Source organism: Cuculus canorus, chromosome 2, assembly GCF_017976375.1.
Source record: "Cuculus canorus isolate bCucCan1 chromosome 2, bCucCan1.pri, whole genome shotgun sequence".
NCBI classification, from domain to species: domain Eukaryota; kingdom Metazoa; phylum Chordata; class Aves; order Cuculiformes; family Cuculidae; genus Cuculus; species Cuculus canorus.
In genome coordinates this window covers 41121380-41138932 of record NC_071402.1, presented here as the reverse complement: position 1 = coordinate 41138932, position 17553 = coordinate 41121380, and the positions used below count along the sequence as shown (strand labels likewise).

At 39.8% G+C, this 17553-nt stretch overlaps 1 long non-coding RNA gene across 1 annotated transcript; it reads left to right on the top strand.

The window, feature by feature from the left end:
• The first annotated feature begins 6556 nt into the window (after positions 1–6556).
• Positions 6557–12093, top strand: LOC128851382 (uncharacterized). The gene is made up of 3 exons (XR_008448744.1): positions 6557–7030; positions 11348–11658; positions 11810–12093. It is a non-coding gene; the product is annotated as an uncharacterized LOC128851382 (long non-coding RNA).
• Positions 12094–17553: the final 5460 nt, after the last annotated feature.

The following is a 17553-nucleotide window of genomic DNA, read 5'->3' as shown; positions in this document are numbered from 1 at the left end:
ACATTAATGGCATTTCAAACTACCATCAGTATAGAAAATACTCTTTTCCTGAAATCATTATGTGAATTAATACTAAGGTCTAATAAATATATTCTCAGGCCACTTCCCCTTAGTAAATTCCATGAAAATAGTGCATATATAACGTGTTATCGCAATTAAGTTGGACACAACTTCATTGAATTTTACATAAGGAGAGGACTCTCATTGAAAGTTCAGCTGCCTTTTTAGCTCTGCTTCCCTTTTGCCCTAATGAACCACATTAGGACCTCGAAAAGGAACTATGCTATTCAACATTAAAACCAGAAGTATTTAAATTGTAGGACTTTTGCTTTGCTGATACATGTGTAGAAAGGAAAATTGGTTAAATTTGATTAAATTTTTCTGTGGTATGGTTGTTACTTCACCAACAAAGCTTCTAAGAACTGCTCATTTAAACTGAAAGTGTTAGTCTCCATATTTCGGAGTTTAAGACAGTGGGATTAAATGAGGGCAGCAGAACACAATGAAGAATATCTTTCATTAATTACCAAGTGACATAAATACCAGCCTAGATTTCCAGCATTTCATTTGCCATTCATGACCACTCTTTATTTTTCATTAAAAACATCAGGTGTTAAATCTGGGTTTCGTGAAATGATTCTCTAAGGTGCATCTATTTAAATTTCCTTCTTCAGTTTCTGTGGTTTTAGAAAGACTCAGATTCCATTTAAAGTAGTTTTTCATTCCTGCGTGCATAATTCCATTAGAATCCCCAAGCCTAGATGCATCAATCCATTGGAAAGATTTTAAGATGCATGTTATTTAATTCTTTAATTTGGCATTCTGAAAGCGAGTACTGCAAAACATTCTTGAACTTGTATGAACTGTCTTCAAGCACCAAGATAAATGCACTTTCATTCGCCTTTTACTGAGCTGTATGACTACAGCAGATTGCCCTTCAGGCTATGGCTTTGCTCCTAAGTACTGTGGTATTCCAACAGCAGCACTTGCATTAGGCGAAAGTTGATTCCATCAAGTCTGCAGAGTAATTCTTTACCACATTTTTCAGCTCTCTAAGTTTTGTTTTATGTTATTTTCTCTTGATTTTAAGATGAGAATTGACTACAAAGTCAAGTCTTATTCTCTTGTTATGATAGGTCATTCAACTTTATCTAGTTACCCAGGAATGGAGAATGCTCAGATTCTTCCCATAGCTTTTTCCAGTAATTAACCTCTTTCCTCATCATTAAGCAATGATGCCTAATTTTTAATTTAAATAAGTTTTGCTTAGGATTCAGCTCTTGATCCTTATAATCCTTATTCAGGATTACACAGCCTTTCCTATCTGATGTTATCGTTCCAGGGCAATATTTATGCAATGTAATCAGATCTTTTCTAAATGTACTTTTTCAAAATGAGCCAGTAATATCTGTCTTGTCTGGTCTCTCACAATAAAGGTTTTTCTCCAACTCTCAAATAGTTCTTGTAGTTCTTATTAGAGAAATGCCTTTAGAAAACATTAATCCCAGAAGTGGACTTGTAATTTCAGAACTGATTTCTATCAATGTCTTTATCTTAAAGAAGGAAATCAGACTTTTTTGACATAACTCTTTTCCCACACTGACAAGCGTGAACTACCATTTCTTATTCATAAATGTTACGTGATTTTCTGTTGAATCTGTAATTACTTCAGCTCATACTTAGAGAAATAGTCTCCCTGTCTCTAGCATAAACAGGAATTTCAACAAACTTTTATGCTAAACAAAATAACCAATATTTTTCCCCCTCCAGCATGCTTAGGAGTGCCAAATTCTTAACATTCTACAGATTTCAAGTTTCCCTTAAGAAGTGTTTATCTTCATCCTTCTACCCCTCCCCTATTTTCTTATAATCAGATGCATCAAAATCTCTTTCTCATGGGAGGAGAAGGGATTGCTCTATGTGACAGATGATATAAATTCTTTGCAAATTCGGAATATAATTGGCAAGTTTAGAAAGCAGGGGCAGAGATAGCAATGGGGTATTGGCACTCTCTGATCTCAGAACCTGAAGGAAAAAAAAGCTTCTTTCCATGCCATGATGCGTTTGCTAATCCCAAGCTAGTTTTGAAATTCACTCCCAAACTCTACAAGGCAGTTGCAAATATTCTGACTAACATATTTCATGAGAATCGCATTGATTTCTGCAGAACCACACATGCAGCCTGGCATTGCTCAATGTGACTGAAATAAAGAAAAATTCGCCCCAAAGAAAATGACCCATGCTAGTCTCCTTATGCAGTTATTTTAATAATGAAATAATTAGAACTAAGCCTGACTATTTATCTTGTTTCTTTCTCCGCAGCCCACCAGCAGCTCTATTTTATGCCAACCGCTGTCACCATGTCCAGGTAGCTGACGGCTGTTTTGTTAACAAGAGGATTTATGATTTTTTTCCCCAACTAGTTTGTACTCCACACAATCCTTTTATACAATTGTCAAATTAAAAGGGCTTAAGTGCAGTTTTAATGCATAAATATAAGGCAAAATTATAGCATTTATTGAAAGACAAAAAACACAGAAAGATTATAAATAATTTCCTGGTCTTGATCAAACAACCTGCAGCATTTGAACCTCATTGATCTGAGTGTTTTACCTGTCTTATAGCTTGGGACATGCAGAGTCCTGAGCGTTCTTTAGCTGCCCCTTCGGCAGAAAGGAATCAGTCTCAAGAGAATGGTTTTGAGAAAGGATTGTTAATGTGGAGGTTCTTAAGGGAGGGTTGCCAGAAAGCACCCAAGGTTTGTAGAGCTTCCTGATGAGATAACTCCTATTTCATGACAATTTTTATCTAGGAAAAATAATTATTCTTTTTCTAGTATATTTGTAGGAAATAAATTGGTTGCCTCCCTGCCTCTGCAGTCCTCTAGTCAGAATTTCATGACTGCTGAGTCCTTAAAATCAGTGGAAAACAAGATGTAGCTGTGAAATGTTGGTTTTCTGAACTAGAAATGGCTTTAACCTGAATACCAGTGACATTTTGATGGCAAAAAAAGCAGAAGTCTGGATGGAGACATGCATTTTTCCCTTTGGTAAAATAAAGCAGAAAATATAGTGATCAGAAACTGAGTGATATTTTTTTTTTCCTGCTGAAAAATTCTGCCTTCCTTCTCCCATCCTAATAAAATGAGCCATCTTGGCTAAGACCAGCAATCTGTTTAGTTCAACATCCAGTATCCCACCATGTCTGTAAGTACCCAGTTACATCACTGTTTAAGAACAGGCCAAACATCTGTAACACTTACTCTTATATTTTCTTAGCCTTTAGTTATTTCAGCACAGATGCCTTTTGAGCAGGATTTGTTTCTGTATGTCCTCTCACATGAGCAGCTCCCTTGGAAACCTCTCCCTTTTCAATTTTTAGCCTTCACGATGTTATCTCTCTAGGAGCTGTGCAGATCCACTGCTCCATACGTGTTGCGACAGCTTCCCCCTAATCCTTCTTTAAGCTGCCTCCCAGTAGCTTCACTTGTAGTTCTGGTATGAGAAGAGGCGATTAACTGTTGAATTCTATCCACGCTTTCCACAGCACTAATGATTTTGCAGCTTTTTGTGTTCTCCATGAGTCTTCTCTTTCCCAGACTGAAACGCATTGATCTATGAAGTAGTTCCTTGCACAGAAACTAGTTATGACTTGATTTCACCTCCTGCCCTTCTCTGAAAGTTTTCCAGTTCTGCCCTCTATATCTTTTAAAGATGAGGAGATCAAAACTGCATGTTAGGTTCATGATTTGGATTAACCATAGATTTATAGAGTAAATTTTTCCTTGCTACATTTATAGTCTGAACATTTTCATCAGTCCGAACTTCTCTATTTGCCTTTAGAAAGAATGGGAACGAGTACTGACAGGAAGTGCAATAACTGTTCTAGGAGTTCAGGGGAAAAGGTTGTGCATGAATCTGAAAATACACAAGAAACATGCAACATTTTATCCAGTTTCTGAAATACTGCTGTATATATGCTTGGAGCTGAAGAGATCTTTTCATTCTTTTGGGCTGAGATATTTTTAAGGACTACTAAAGACAGTTTACGTGCACAAGAAAACGGCATTTGGCTTCACTAACCTTCCCTCTGCTCTAAGGTGCTGTCACCATCATCCCCATTGCTTACCACTTTAGTGTTAAGATGCGTATGAGTAGTGTTCCTGCCCTATTCTTGGGAACGTAGCTATGAAATAGAAATAAATGCGAAGTTGTTTTTCATATAATCTCAGGTATACACTTGTTTTACAAAGACATTTTAAGTAAAAGTCAAGTGCATACAGAAATGTGCAGATTGTACTTTTCGCTATGTTAGTTAACTATGGAGAGTAGATGGATTGGTTTTCTTTGCATTGCTGTAGCTGTATTTGATAGAAGATGTAGCACCACAGCACAAGTAGCACTGTAGTGCACATTATGTATTTATGTGATTTAGTTTTACGTTAGATACTAGTTCTGCAGAAGATCTATACTAATAAGCTTTTACCTTATTGTTCTGTAGGCAAAATGAAAAATTTGAAAGGTAATTCCAGGCTTCACTGACAGCAAGAATAGTGCTTGTTTCCTAAGTAGTATTCTGTAGAGGCATGTCAAGGCATTACTGATTCTTCAATATCTCTGACAATATGATGCTCTGAGAATATTTGTCGAGGAAAATGAACAGCAGGCTGTTCACGTCAGTTTCTTTTTTTTTTTTAAGGTTTTCTTTGTTCTTTGCAATAGAATTTTTATTTAATCTTGCTGCTGAAGCGGCTGTTCTGCTTTACTTTGGTGCCCCATCCCACTTGATGGGTTCTGAAAGACATGGTGGTAATCCAGTTATTTTACTCACTTCAGAAAGATACTAGCTGAAATCCAGATTCAATTCTATTCTCCAGTTCCTCTTTGAGGATGTGGGAGCCCTCTTTCTCTTAATCTACTTTCCAAAGGGTTTCTTGTCAATGAAAAAGTTCCCCCAAAGAACACAACTACTACAATTTCTAGAAGGCAAATGATGTTATGTTTAGCCTACTTTATATTTTCCATGAACTAATTCTGTGAAGCTGTTCCAGTGAAATAAATGCTATAAGTGTCATTCCCAAGAGATCCTGGGATGATGTAACTTATGACCAGAAAGGATCTGTATTATCTCTTTAACTGCAGAGCTGGGATTTTATTGGAATTTATTCAGTACAAAATATCACAGAGTTAAACGCATGGCAAGCCACATGTACTCCCCTTGATTTGCAGCAGTGTTACCGAAAGTCTCTCTCTTCTGCTTTTATCTATGTTTTTCAGTATTACAACGGGACTGTTTGTCTACAGCCGTGCAGAATTTAGCTGAATTTGAGAACAGCTACACGGTTCAGAAAATCAAATGATGTTTAGCAAATTAGCTGCATAAAAACAAGCAGCAACCCCCGACCCCACCAAAAAAAATGAAGACGGTACTGAGTTTTTAGGTTTATTTCAATAAAACTCGGCTGGAGTTCTTTAGAAGCTAATGGGTTGAATGCCTATAAGGGGTATTATCAGTCTGGATTTTCTGCAAAGGCAAAATTGTTTTCCATGGGACTGGAGAACGACTGTTTAGTTTACCCGTTTCTATCCAATGTTTTTTACTGGCTAATGTCTGATCTGGAAAGTCGTAAAATGTCTCTTGGGCACCTCAGCTAAATATAATGAAGAATGAGTTCACAGTATTTCTTTGATATTTTGCCTAAACCCAATGAAGAAATATTAGTTAGAATGCTGATGTCATTCCATACTGAATTATTCTTTTGCTGAAAAATATCAGCACTATAGTTCTGCTTAATATATCACTTTGTATGCTCTATGCACATAAACCCAGGGATACTATTACAGGAACTGTTGGCCTTAATTTAGTATAAAAGCAGGATTTTTTTATACTTTCCTTCTAGCAGGGATTAAAATATATTTAAAATGGTTTTGTGATTCTTTTGGTTCAAGAATGGCATATTCATGTACAAACCAATAGAACCACGTAACTTTGCTACTTTCTAAGGGTAAAATTACACTATTTTCAGGCATTATTAAAAGGGATGCTATTCACAGTAGAGTTAGCAGCTGTAAAACTGCCAAATCAATGAATACCCTGTGTAGGAAAATTACTGATACTTAATGAAGATGTAAGCTATTCATCTTTGAATAGCAAACATTACAGAATAAGATGAGGATAGAGGAGAAGATGAGAGGATGAGGATGGGGTTTTCTTTTTGTTTAAGGTGATAAGAGTTAGAGCAAAGTGTGAAACATCTGTGCTTTTGGGTGAAAGTTACCAGATGAGTTTCGGGGCTCGAAATGAAGAAGAGAGAACTGAGCATATTTTGGTAAAGGTTTGATGTCAGGTCTGTTGAGAGTGGTGTATACGGGTGTGGTGGTGTGACCCCCTCCTTGGGCTGCTTGCCAATCCAGGGAGTGTAGTGATGTGGCCCAGGCCAATCAAGGGAGTGTAGTGATGTGACCCCTCCCTGGGCCACCCGCCTATCTACGGTAGTCAGGCATGTTAGGGAAAAATATTTCCATTGTATCCTCACCTTTGCAAAAATGCAGCAAGTCTGAGCGTGAAGGCACTCCCTTAGTGCACCCAAAACTCCTGTGGCTGGGAAAGGACCATTCTGAAACTCAGTGTCTGGAAAAGGACTACTTGTGCTTCAGAAAGGAACTGATGATCCCCTCCTGAAAGCATGGTACACCTGCCACCTGGATTGTAGTCTGAGCTAGAGAATAGCAGAATTATATGATCTGGAAAGTTCTGGACATATATAACTGGTGGAAAATGCCAGAATTACCTCATCCGAGTCAAGGACAGAATGAATAAAAAATTCTGACCAAAGTCAATTACCTGCAACCCTATAAATAACCATCTTAAGTGAGACCCTTTGAGGTCTCCAGGACTGCAGCGGGCTGCATCCAGTATCTCCCTCTTAACTTGAATGCCTTTCAGGGTCGACTGCTGATAAGAGGAACAGGGCAAGTCCAGGCTCCTCACAACTCAAAGACTGTCCATTGAGAATGCTGATATGTTGAAAGTGAGTATTTTACTAATCTTGAGTGGAGGGAATTTTTTGCCATAGGTATATCTCTGTAAATTTGGATCTATGAATCTTTCTGTCTGTGTGTACATCTCTATGTGTGTATGATTTAACTTAACCTTGTCATAACTATAGTGTGAACCTTGCCACTTTCAAATGTGTAGGTAAGTTGCTGATTTGATTATAGCATATCCTGTTGCATCACTTGGTTAATCAGCCAATGATTAAGTATTAATAGAAATCATATATATATATATTCTAATTTTGTGATCTACATTGTTAAATTCTAAATTGCTGCTAAATCAAAGTCTTATAAATTTCCATCTGTGACAGGTGTAGTCGGCAGGATCCTAAACCGAGGTTCAAATACAGAATTATTGAGCTGCAGGTCACCACCTCTAAAAATAGATAACTTCCATAGGAAAGGGACATTATTGCTCCTCCTATGATTTGATTTTGGTGCACAACCGGTCTCTAGCAAGATCTTTTGGAAGAGCATTTTGCCCTTCCCCTGTACGTGAGTGAAAAAGGATATCACTCAACAGGCCTATACTATCCCAGTTAATCAAATTTCCTGTTCTGAGAGAAATGAAGAACAAAGTGAACTGATATGGCTCGCAAGTAAGCTTCACCTTATTAATTACAAAAAATAAAACCAAACCAAACTGACCCAAATTTAGGCTTTTCATATTTGCATTTGAGTTTTTAAACAGAAGTTTCTGAAGTGATGCCTGCATGATTGAGGTAGAAAACCCCATGGCACCTTTGCCCATGCTCCAAGGCAGAGGGTAACAGAGCCAGCTCAGGCTGCAACAGCAAGCAGGCAGGGCAGGACTTACTAAATGCACTAGACTATTTTTCTATCAGCCAGTCCTTGTCCGAAGAGTAAGACCAGAGAACGGAAGTAGCGATCTGCATGAAAGTATCTGAATGTGACTCTGGAGACCTATGGCAAAGTACTAAGTTTTTAGCGAGTCATTTAATTTTTGCTTTAGGTGATAATAGTTTCTATATTTTGAGTCTATCTCCCCCTTTCTTTTGAATTTATCTCCCCCTTTTTTTTTTCTGTGGCAGAAATTGAATGTGAACAAAAAGGGAAGAGAAAAATTATAGGAGTGAACATAAAAGAAATGCTAAATTTGAAATTAAATGAAGTTCAGATAATCGTCTGCCACTCAGTTTCCCAGTATTATTCCTTAATAACCTTATTGTCTCTTTGCATGTTTGCTTCTTATCTATTTAAAGCAGTTGTTTATCATTCACAGCTTGATTGGTTCATCATCTGTATATTTCCAAAAAAAAGGGAAGATAATATCCCTAGGATCCAGATAGGTTTTCCTCCTTTTTGTTCCATTAGTTGACAAGAAAGTGGGGAATTAGCATAAAAACCCCTAACCTTTTGCTAGCAATGGATTAAAGATGGGCTTGAAATGCAGGACTTGGAGCCAGATCCATCCCTTCCAAAGTTTGGATGAGCTCAGATGTGGGATGTGGGGAGTGACAAAATGCTAATTCCAAGCTAGCAAAACATGAAGTCCAGGAAAAGTACTGCCTTTTGTTCCAAATGAATAATTGAGAGACACTGTGGGTCCTGTCTTTCAGCTGCCTAACGTATTTAGTCTGTGGAGTATTCTGGGCTATCATAAGCATAGAATTAAGCGCTATAAAGTGCTTAAACACATGCTGAATTTAAAAGACCAAAGAACCCTAACCATGGCACAACTGACCCCAAGAAGTGACTACTGTTGACACCTACAAACACTTCACTCATGGAGTTGTTCAAATATAGTTTATAGGTCTGGTTTTACTAGGCAGTAAAATACTAGGCAGTACTTATAAGTAGAATCATAGAATCACTAAGTTGGAAAAGACCTTTGAGATCACCAAGCCAAACCGTACCTGTCCACTACTATATCATATCCCCAAGCACCTCATTTACCCACCTTTTAAACACCTCCAGGGATGATGGCTCAACCACTTCCCTAGGCAGCCTGTTTCAGCTTGAATTCAGTGAAGAATTTTTTCCTAATGTCCAATCTAAACGTCCCCTGGTGCAAATTGAGGGCGTTCCCTCTGTCCTATCATGTAACACTTGGGAGATGAGGCCAACACCAACCTCTCTACAACCCCCTTTCAGATAGTTATAGAAAGTTATAAGGTCTCCCCTCAGCCTCCTCAAGGCTAAACAACCCCAGTTCCCTCCACTGCTCCTCATAAGACTTGTTCTCCAGCCCCTTCACCAGCTTCATTGCTCTTCTCTGGACACACTCCAGGACCTCAATGTCATTCTTGTAGTGAAGGGCTCAAAACTGAAAACAGAATTTGAGGTGCAGCCTCGTCAACACCAAGTACAGGGGCACAATCACTTCCCTGGTCCTGCTGGCCACACTGTTTCTGTTACAGGCCAAGATGCTGTTGGCCTTGGTACCTGCATATGTCCTCCAAGAATGAGGACTTAAGATTTGAAATAGCATTTTTGGGATAGTTAATTAAGGGGTACAATTTTATTATACTTTATGTCAGAATATTCTCATGTCAGCCTGTTTTCAGATGTATTGGTGCTACTAGAACTGGCAGCAGGGCTGGACAGACATCGCAGTGTTAATCCACACAGAAGCTCTATCCTAGCTGTGTGTGTAAGGATACTCTCAGCAGTAAACTAGTGCTGGGCTGTTTGAACTCATGGTGGATGTAAGCCCTGCTACTCTCTGGTGTGGTCACAGAAATAATTTGCTTTACTAAATAGATTCAGGTGAGCTAAGGGCTATGGGGTGGTTAACCATGTTTATCAGCTTCTCCTGTGCAGATGAGAATACACAGCATGTACTCACTCCACAAACACCTAAATCTTGTCTTTGCCACGTGGCTTTTGCTTGTGTTTCTTTGGCATAGTCTACAGGAATACTTTGATGTATTGGCACACATCAAAGTGGAAAGTGATATTGAGTTAATTGTGAATAAAACCTGATAACAGAGCCACTGCTGCACCTACCTTCCCTTCATGTACTGTTATATGAAGTTAAATATCAATTGGTTATGCTGTTCTTGCATCTTCAGGTATCTGTGAGACCATTTGGTATTATATGATACGTTTCATGATCTCAGGCAGATTTTGATGTGATAGCTGAAGAATTTATCCCAGCAAGTCATCTGGTAGGGATTGGGAATGGAAAAACCCGAGGTATTTTCAAATAAACCAGAACTTTTGGCACTTTCACTCGTATGCTGGGCTGTGAGGTGACTGGACAGCACATTCAGCTCTGGTGTTGGTGGCATTGGTAGCCTTGGGCAGGTTGGGTAGAGAGGTGGGGGGACAGAAACCACTGCTGCCCCACCATGGGCTGTCAGATCTAGTAAGGGATAGGGACTGGATGGTGCTACTTTGTGCATGGGGACAGAGTGAGCTGGGAAGAATGAAACATCCCACTACTTCTCCATTCAACAAGACATAGACAGGCTAGAAAGTTGAGCAGAGAAGAATCTAATGAAGTTCAACCAAGGCAATAGTAGACTTCTGCACCTAGGGAGGAACAATCACATGCACCAGTACAGAGTAGGGGTTGACCTGCTGGGAAGCAGCTCTGTGGAGAAAGACCTGGGAGTCCTGGTGAGCAACAAGTTAACCATGAGCCAGCAATGTGTCCTTACGGGCAAGAAGGACGGTGGTATCCTCATGTACTTTAAGAGAAGTGTGGCCAGCAGGTCAAGGGAGTTTATCCTTCCCCCCTGCTGGGCCCTAGTGAAGCCGCATCTGGTGTACGGTGTCCAGTTCTGGGATCCACAGGTCAAGAAAGACAAGGAGGTACTGGAGAGAGTCCAGCAGAGGGCCATGAAGATCATTAGGGCACTGGAGTATCTCTCTTATGAGGAAAGACTGAGGGACCTGGATCTGTTTAGCCTGGGGAAGACTAAGGGGGGATCTTATCAATATATCTGAATATCTAAACGGTGAGTGTCAAGAGGGTGGGGCCAGACTCTTTTCAGTGATCCCCAGTGACAGAACAACATGAAGAAAAATCAACATGAAGAAAAACTGCTTTACTATTGTGACAGAGCACTGGAACAGGCTGCCCAGGGAGGTTGTGGAGTCTCCTTCTCTAGCAATATTAAAAACCTGCCTGGACTTGTTCCTGTGCAACTTGCTGCAAGTGAATCTTCTTTAGCAGAGAGCTTGGACTAGATGATCTCTGGAGGTCCCTTCCAACTCTGACCATTCTGTGATTCTGTAATCTACAGAAGTGAGATCTGTAGCAACTGCTGAACTATGGCAGGTTAGCAAAATGAAGTAAACAAAAATTATGTTTCCTACCCTAGGCTGTAAACTCCAGAGATTGGAAAGCTGTCACAAGACTGCTCAGCTGTGGTCTGAGGTGGTGCTTCAGGTGCAGGACAAGATGAACAGCTCAGAGTAAACCGATGCAGCCTAATCCAGGGAAATCAGCTCTTTCTTCTCCAAAGTGGTAGATATTTATGTCAAAGTGATCAGCAGTGAACCAGTTAATTTTTCTGACACTTGAATGAGGGCCCTGCATTTCTGAGGGAGTACTCTGCAGCCAACCCCACTTGGAACCCTTCCTGCAGCTGCTCACAGGGGCTTGGCATTCCCAAAGATGCCACCGAGAAAGGTACGTGGCTCTGAGGTTCCACCCTGTGCATTCACAGTTGTGTAACATCCCTCTTGCAGCTAAAGCAATTGTTTACATGGAAAATTGATTTTATTCACATTGTTTTCTTCTGTGTTCTTTTTTAAATCCATCTTTTAATATGGTTTAACAGCTGGAGACGAGGAGGAGGCAGCACCAGGAGAGCAGTCAACTCTCTGCAGACAGGCAGAGAGTGCTCCAGGGACTACCACTGGTCCATGGATGACAGATGGGAACTTACGGTCTATAGCATAACAGATGGATCACAGCTCTGGTTTCCACTTGCATGGAGAGAATCAAAGGATTATGGGGCAGCTAAATGAAAACACCTAATCAGAAGATCTGTGATTCAGTGCAGTGATTTGGGAGGATGTTATTTGCAGGGGTGAAAACCTTGTGGCAGTGACTAATGCGTAAAAGCGATGGCAAGAAAGAGGAATTATTGCCCTGATTCAGATTCTGGAAAACTGTATTTCATTGGATAAGCACCTTTTTTCTTGATCTGTCACTCCCAAACACTTTCTTTTTTTCCTGTGAAATAAATGATTTTACTTCAGAAAGTGAAAACTGAACTTACTGTGGAGACTAGAATAGAGATGTAACGACACATTTTGATGTGACATGCTAAATATACATTTTATATATATATATTTATTACTCCATCCAAAACTATTTTATGTATTTTTTTTACCAGCTACCACTAAATCGACAAAATCAACAAGAGCTTTAGTAACCTCTGTCATTTTCTGACCCTTCTCCCCAATCTGCTTATGAACCTCTAAGATGAAATGTAATTCAAGGCATGTCAGCTTTCAGCAGCTGAAGTTATCTGTCTTTTACCAGGCTGTCATGACACAATGTTCCTTCTGAGCACGTGTGGTTGCTTGTGCTTTTTTTTTTTTGTAGTGTGATGCTTTCTTTTTCCAGGACCAAGGTGCTGAGTTTTTCCTCATAATTTTCCCATCTTTGCTTCTATGTTTTACTTTCATATCTTGTTTCTTTATACCTAGATTTCTGAAGGAGATAAGACCTTTGCAATACTACTGCATGTGCATGTGCTTGTAGCAGAATCCCTACAGCAAGTTTTAAACTTGCTCATTTTTTACCCCACTTTGACAGAAGAGTGGAAAATTCTCAGCTGTTATTTTCCTACAAGACTTAGGAGAACAGTTACCCATGTAGACAGAAAGGCCAAGAGGGTCACCCTTTTATCAGGTATCAGAATCCACAGAGGAGAGTAAAGACAGAGAAATGTGGTATTTGAGTTTTATTAATTCTGCTCCTTATCAAATGGCTTGTTTTTAGAAACTTTACCAATGACACTTCTTCAAAGCTTTATTAGTACTGAAAGTGGTTACGAGGCTTGCTTTCAGCCTGAAAAAATGGGAAAAGTTGTGCAATCCTAACAATTACTACATTATAACAGAAGGCGTTCCTCTTTCGCATGAATACTGAGTAAGTTCATCAGGATCAGGGGTACAGCAATGAAATGAACTCCAAAAGTTATTTGTTATAATGGGTCAGAAAGGAAGCTGCATGTGAGCATGGTGACTGCCGCAGCTGTGTGTAGCATCCACAGTGAAAAATAAACACATCTTTATGAGGGCACTTTCAGTGGACAACACAGTAAGAAATACTATAGACCCATATAAATTATGCATTCATCTTCTGCTTCTGATTTGTATAAATTAAACGTTGCTTATTCTTATTCAACATGTGTGTTATAGTTTATGAGGTGATTATTAGAAAAGGGAGGAAAAGAAGCCTCCAGGAGAACACTGATATGAACCTAAGGAGGAGAAACACTGGAAGAACTACTTAAAATACTTGTTTTGTTCAAAGATGGCAGTGATTGCAAGAAGAGAGAATAAAACCTGACATTACATTGTTATGGCAGTAGACTCAAAACAGTCTTGTGACTGTATGTAAAAAAAGAAAATCATAAATATGAAGTACATCCTCTCACCTAAGCCTACCTAACAGACCATCTGTATTGCAATTTTGGACCCCTCTTGAACAGCGCAGAAAACAAGTTGGGCATTACTGACTCTGTGTTGTGAAGAGAAGTTAGAAATATTTCATTTCAAAGCATCTCTCTCAGATTTTTAATGAATTGCAGAAAGTGTTACACTCAGCATTTTCCATGTTTTCTTTTTCCCCCAACCATGGCAGGCTAAATTGTATTTAGGACTGAAATCAAGGACCTCTTAGGAATCTTCTTAGGTATCTTCTTTTGTTGCTCATGACATCCTCCCCTTGTATATGCCCGAGAGAGCAAAGTTGTTCTTTAAAGGCTGGCCGTAGCATGAGTCTTGTTAGACTTCACTGTGGATAAATAATCACAGTAAAAGATAGGCTGGAAGGGATCTCTGTAGGTCCATCTAGTTCAGACTCCTGTTCAAAGTTGGATCAGGTACCCCAGGACCTTGTTTACTCAAATTTTGTAACTCTCCAGGATGGAGATGCCACAACCTTTCTGGGCCACCTACTCCAGTTGTACTCACTTGTGTGATGAAGGATTTTTAATTTTGAGGTTCATAGTCACTCCCTGACATGCTTTCTCTTGGTGGTCTGAGTGCTTATGGTGACTGATTTTGCACTGGGAGATTGTACAGGAGTTTGAACAAGAGATCTCTAGCGCTAAAAGCACGTGAACAGTTGTTTGAGTTACAGCTGCCACTTAGAAGTCACAGCTAGGATAAGTACTCTGCTTTGTGGACTGGACACAGTCAGAGACTACTCATAATTTCCATAGGGTTTCTGTGACTGAGGACCCTGAAGAAGCTTTCTTTTAGCATCACTCCCAGACACTCCAGCATTGGTAGCTAGAGACACATGGGATGACATTGGAGCATTTTGCAGAGAAATGCACAAATGAGTTTTTGGAGTAGTTCTGAAGGAGCCTCAAAACTCTGTCAGTTTCTTGACATAACACACAGAAGCAGAGGGAACAGAGCAATTCATGGTGATGGACCATCATGGAGTACAAAGCAGCACTCTCTTTAGGAGAGAGGTGGCATGATCCTCCGTTCAAAGCCATATATCCTGTTTAAACGATTTGGGCTGTCATTATGCTTCATTCAATTTATCCTGAAAACATTAGGAATGAAAAGAAGCTGATGGCAAAGCTTACCCCAGGGATCTCGTTAAAGACAGAGGCTAACTTCACAAGGGGAAGGAAGCACAGCACCTACACCCTTGAGGAAGCTGGAACAATCAGGGAAAAATGCCTGTGGCTGGACATAAATTGTCTATGGGAAGAAGGAGATGACCTACGAGAACAGAGGGCCTGGGTGCGTGTTGGCATTTATGGAAATGTTCAGATGTTTGAGCTGCTATGGAGGAAGTTTGGCTGTGCAAGTGTGGGCAGGCAGGAAATGTAGCAATTAGATTAGGGTAGGAGCAAAAGGATGGTTGGAGAGAAAGTGTGGACAACCAAGGTTTGCTAACAAAGCTTTCCACTTTGTTCTGTGCTTCTGGGACACTTAAGTGTATTGGCTTCCTGTTAATGTGGAAATTTTGTTATGGTTTGCACCCTCAGTTGCATAACATCTCTGTGGTATGACTGCTATTGTTTACTGACAAATATTATTAGGAATGCCTCTTGTGTATGTTTGGCAGCTGGAGGAAAAGAAGGTCAGCCAGTTCCCCACAGACTATGGGCAAATGCTCCTTAGACTGCAAAAGGAAGACAATTGCATGTTTAATACAAATCTGCACAATTGAAAGGTTGGGGATGTGGACACTGACAGTCATAATCAGTGGTTCCCTGAGGCTTTGTGGCTATAGAGCATTATCTAACACTTGATTGTGCACTTTACTGCAATGTGGGAAAATCTTCAGAGTGAATGCCCTGTAAAAGTCAGCATTCAGGCCCATTGTGACCTGGCATTTTAATGAAATTCAATATAACTAGTGCCATTTTCATGTCAGGTTCATCAATTTTTCTTTCTAATAACTCTCTGGAAAGGTCACATACAGTTTGTATTTCATACTTACATTAATTTTTTTCCATTTCTACATAATAGTTTTTTTTTCTGAGCTGTATTAAATCTTTAGTAAAATATATTATTAATTATTCATTGGCCATCTGTTGCTGTCTTTTCTCAAGAAGCATTCGGATTTTGCAATATCTCAGCACTTTAAGGGTAAAGTGCAAAGCATGGTAAATACCCCTTTTTTCTCATGTTGACCAAACGCATTGGTTCACACTTTTTCTGCAGAAGAATGAAAGAAGTAACCTACCTGTTCTAATGCATCATGAAACAAATACACAAACACCACAAAAAATATGTATTTCAGTTTGTTTCAAGTCCTCACACGTTCTTGTCCTTATTCCTACAGGAGGAATGATCGAACCTTGGAGGTACTTTCCACTGTTGAGTTTACCTTCCCCTGACTGGGAGCAGCTGTTGTGCTTCATCCCAGGGATCTGCCTCCTTCCACTCAATCTATTGCTTGGTTTGCATTACTAAGGAGGCAGGGCAGATAGCAGTGCTGCAGCAGTGACCGTACAAGGCAGCGGGGAAGGTTGGGGAAATCCACCACTCCAGCATTTTGTCACCATTATGGCTTTCCTGTGTTCTCTGCTTGTCCTCAGCACATCACTTGAGTTCATTGCTGCAGGCATATGCCTGTCCCATGTTCCCTTGAGGATGGACTTCTTTGTTCAGATGCTCAATAGTCAGAGTAATGCCAGCTCGTGCTAACTGCGAGTGTGAATGTGGACATTTCCTCTTGTGAACATCCTTGTTGTGTGATAGGCTGATTAAAATCAGTGTCTGTTATGACCAGGGATGCTACTCTAGTCCAGCCTGTGTGTTCCTTCCTAAGTTAAACATCTCTGAATAGTTCAGCTCTTGTCTGCACATGTGATGTAGCCTCTTTTGCAGGAGCACTTTAGGAGATGGTTGCTGTAGACAGAAGTGCCAATGTCATATAAATGCAAGACTTCATAGCATTGCTAGATCTCTTTAGGCAGACTTGAGACGAAATCACAATTTTTCATCTTTTTCTTTAATAACTGAAATAAGATGCTGCTGTGTTGTCTTCCAGGCTGAAGACAGACTGGAAAGGTGATGAAGGATTAACCTCCCACACAAGCTGTCACTGGTACACTGTGTGCTCCCATGCTGAGCAGCTGCTCCCTCCTCTCTCCAGTGAGATCAGCACTGCCCCTTCTCTTCTCCCTGTCTGTTTAGGCAACCTGGTGGGTGCCCAGGCTTTTGCACTGTGAGAGTAGTTAATTTCATTGTGGAAACAAATGTCTATGTACTTAATCCTATCTCCTCATTTATGTAGAATTGCCTCTGGATCTTTTTAGTAATAATTATCTAGCACAAAGCAGAACTTTTTTTTAATGGAGTGGAGAAAATACCCAGACAAAACTACTTGTGGGATGGATTCAGTAAGGAGGGAATTCCCTAGAGCTGCTCTGTTCTGTGGTCTTTGTTTCTAACAGTGTTTTAATCCTTCTTATAGAGGGTATCTTGAATGGAATGGCACCTTTGATTATAGTATTATTTGAAAACATACAGAAATGAGAGGCTTTGCTAACATTAATGACACTACACAGCTTTTACAAGTCAGCTTTTCAAGATCTGCATAAACTGCTAGAAATCACATTAGCAAAACGTAATCCAAATATGTGAAATGAAAGAAGAGAACTGAGAAGTGATTTGCAGGAATAAAGAGCTGCCTGTTTAACACACACAGCAACCAGACAAGATCGCAGCAGCAGTATTTCTCGCCAGGTGCAATTGGAAACATTCACTTTTGATCAGATTTCTTAAAGAAATATTAAAAACAAAAGCAGACAGACACCCATGGGAAAACAAGTGCTGGCTAACTTCTACCATCAAGAATGATAATTCCAGT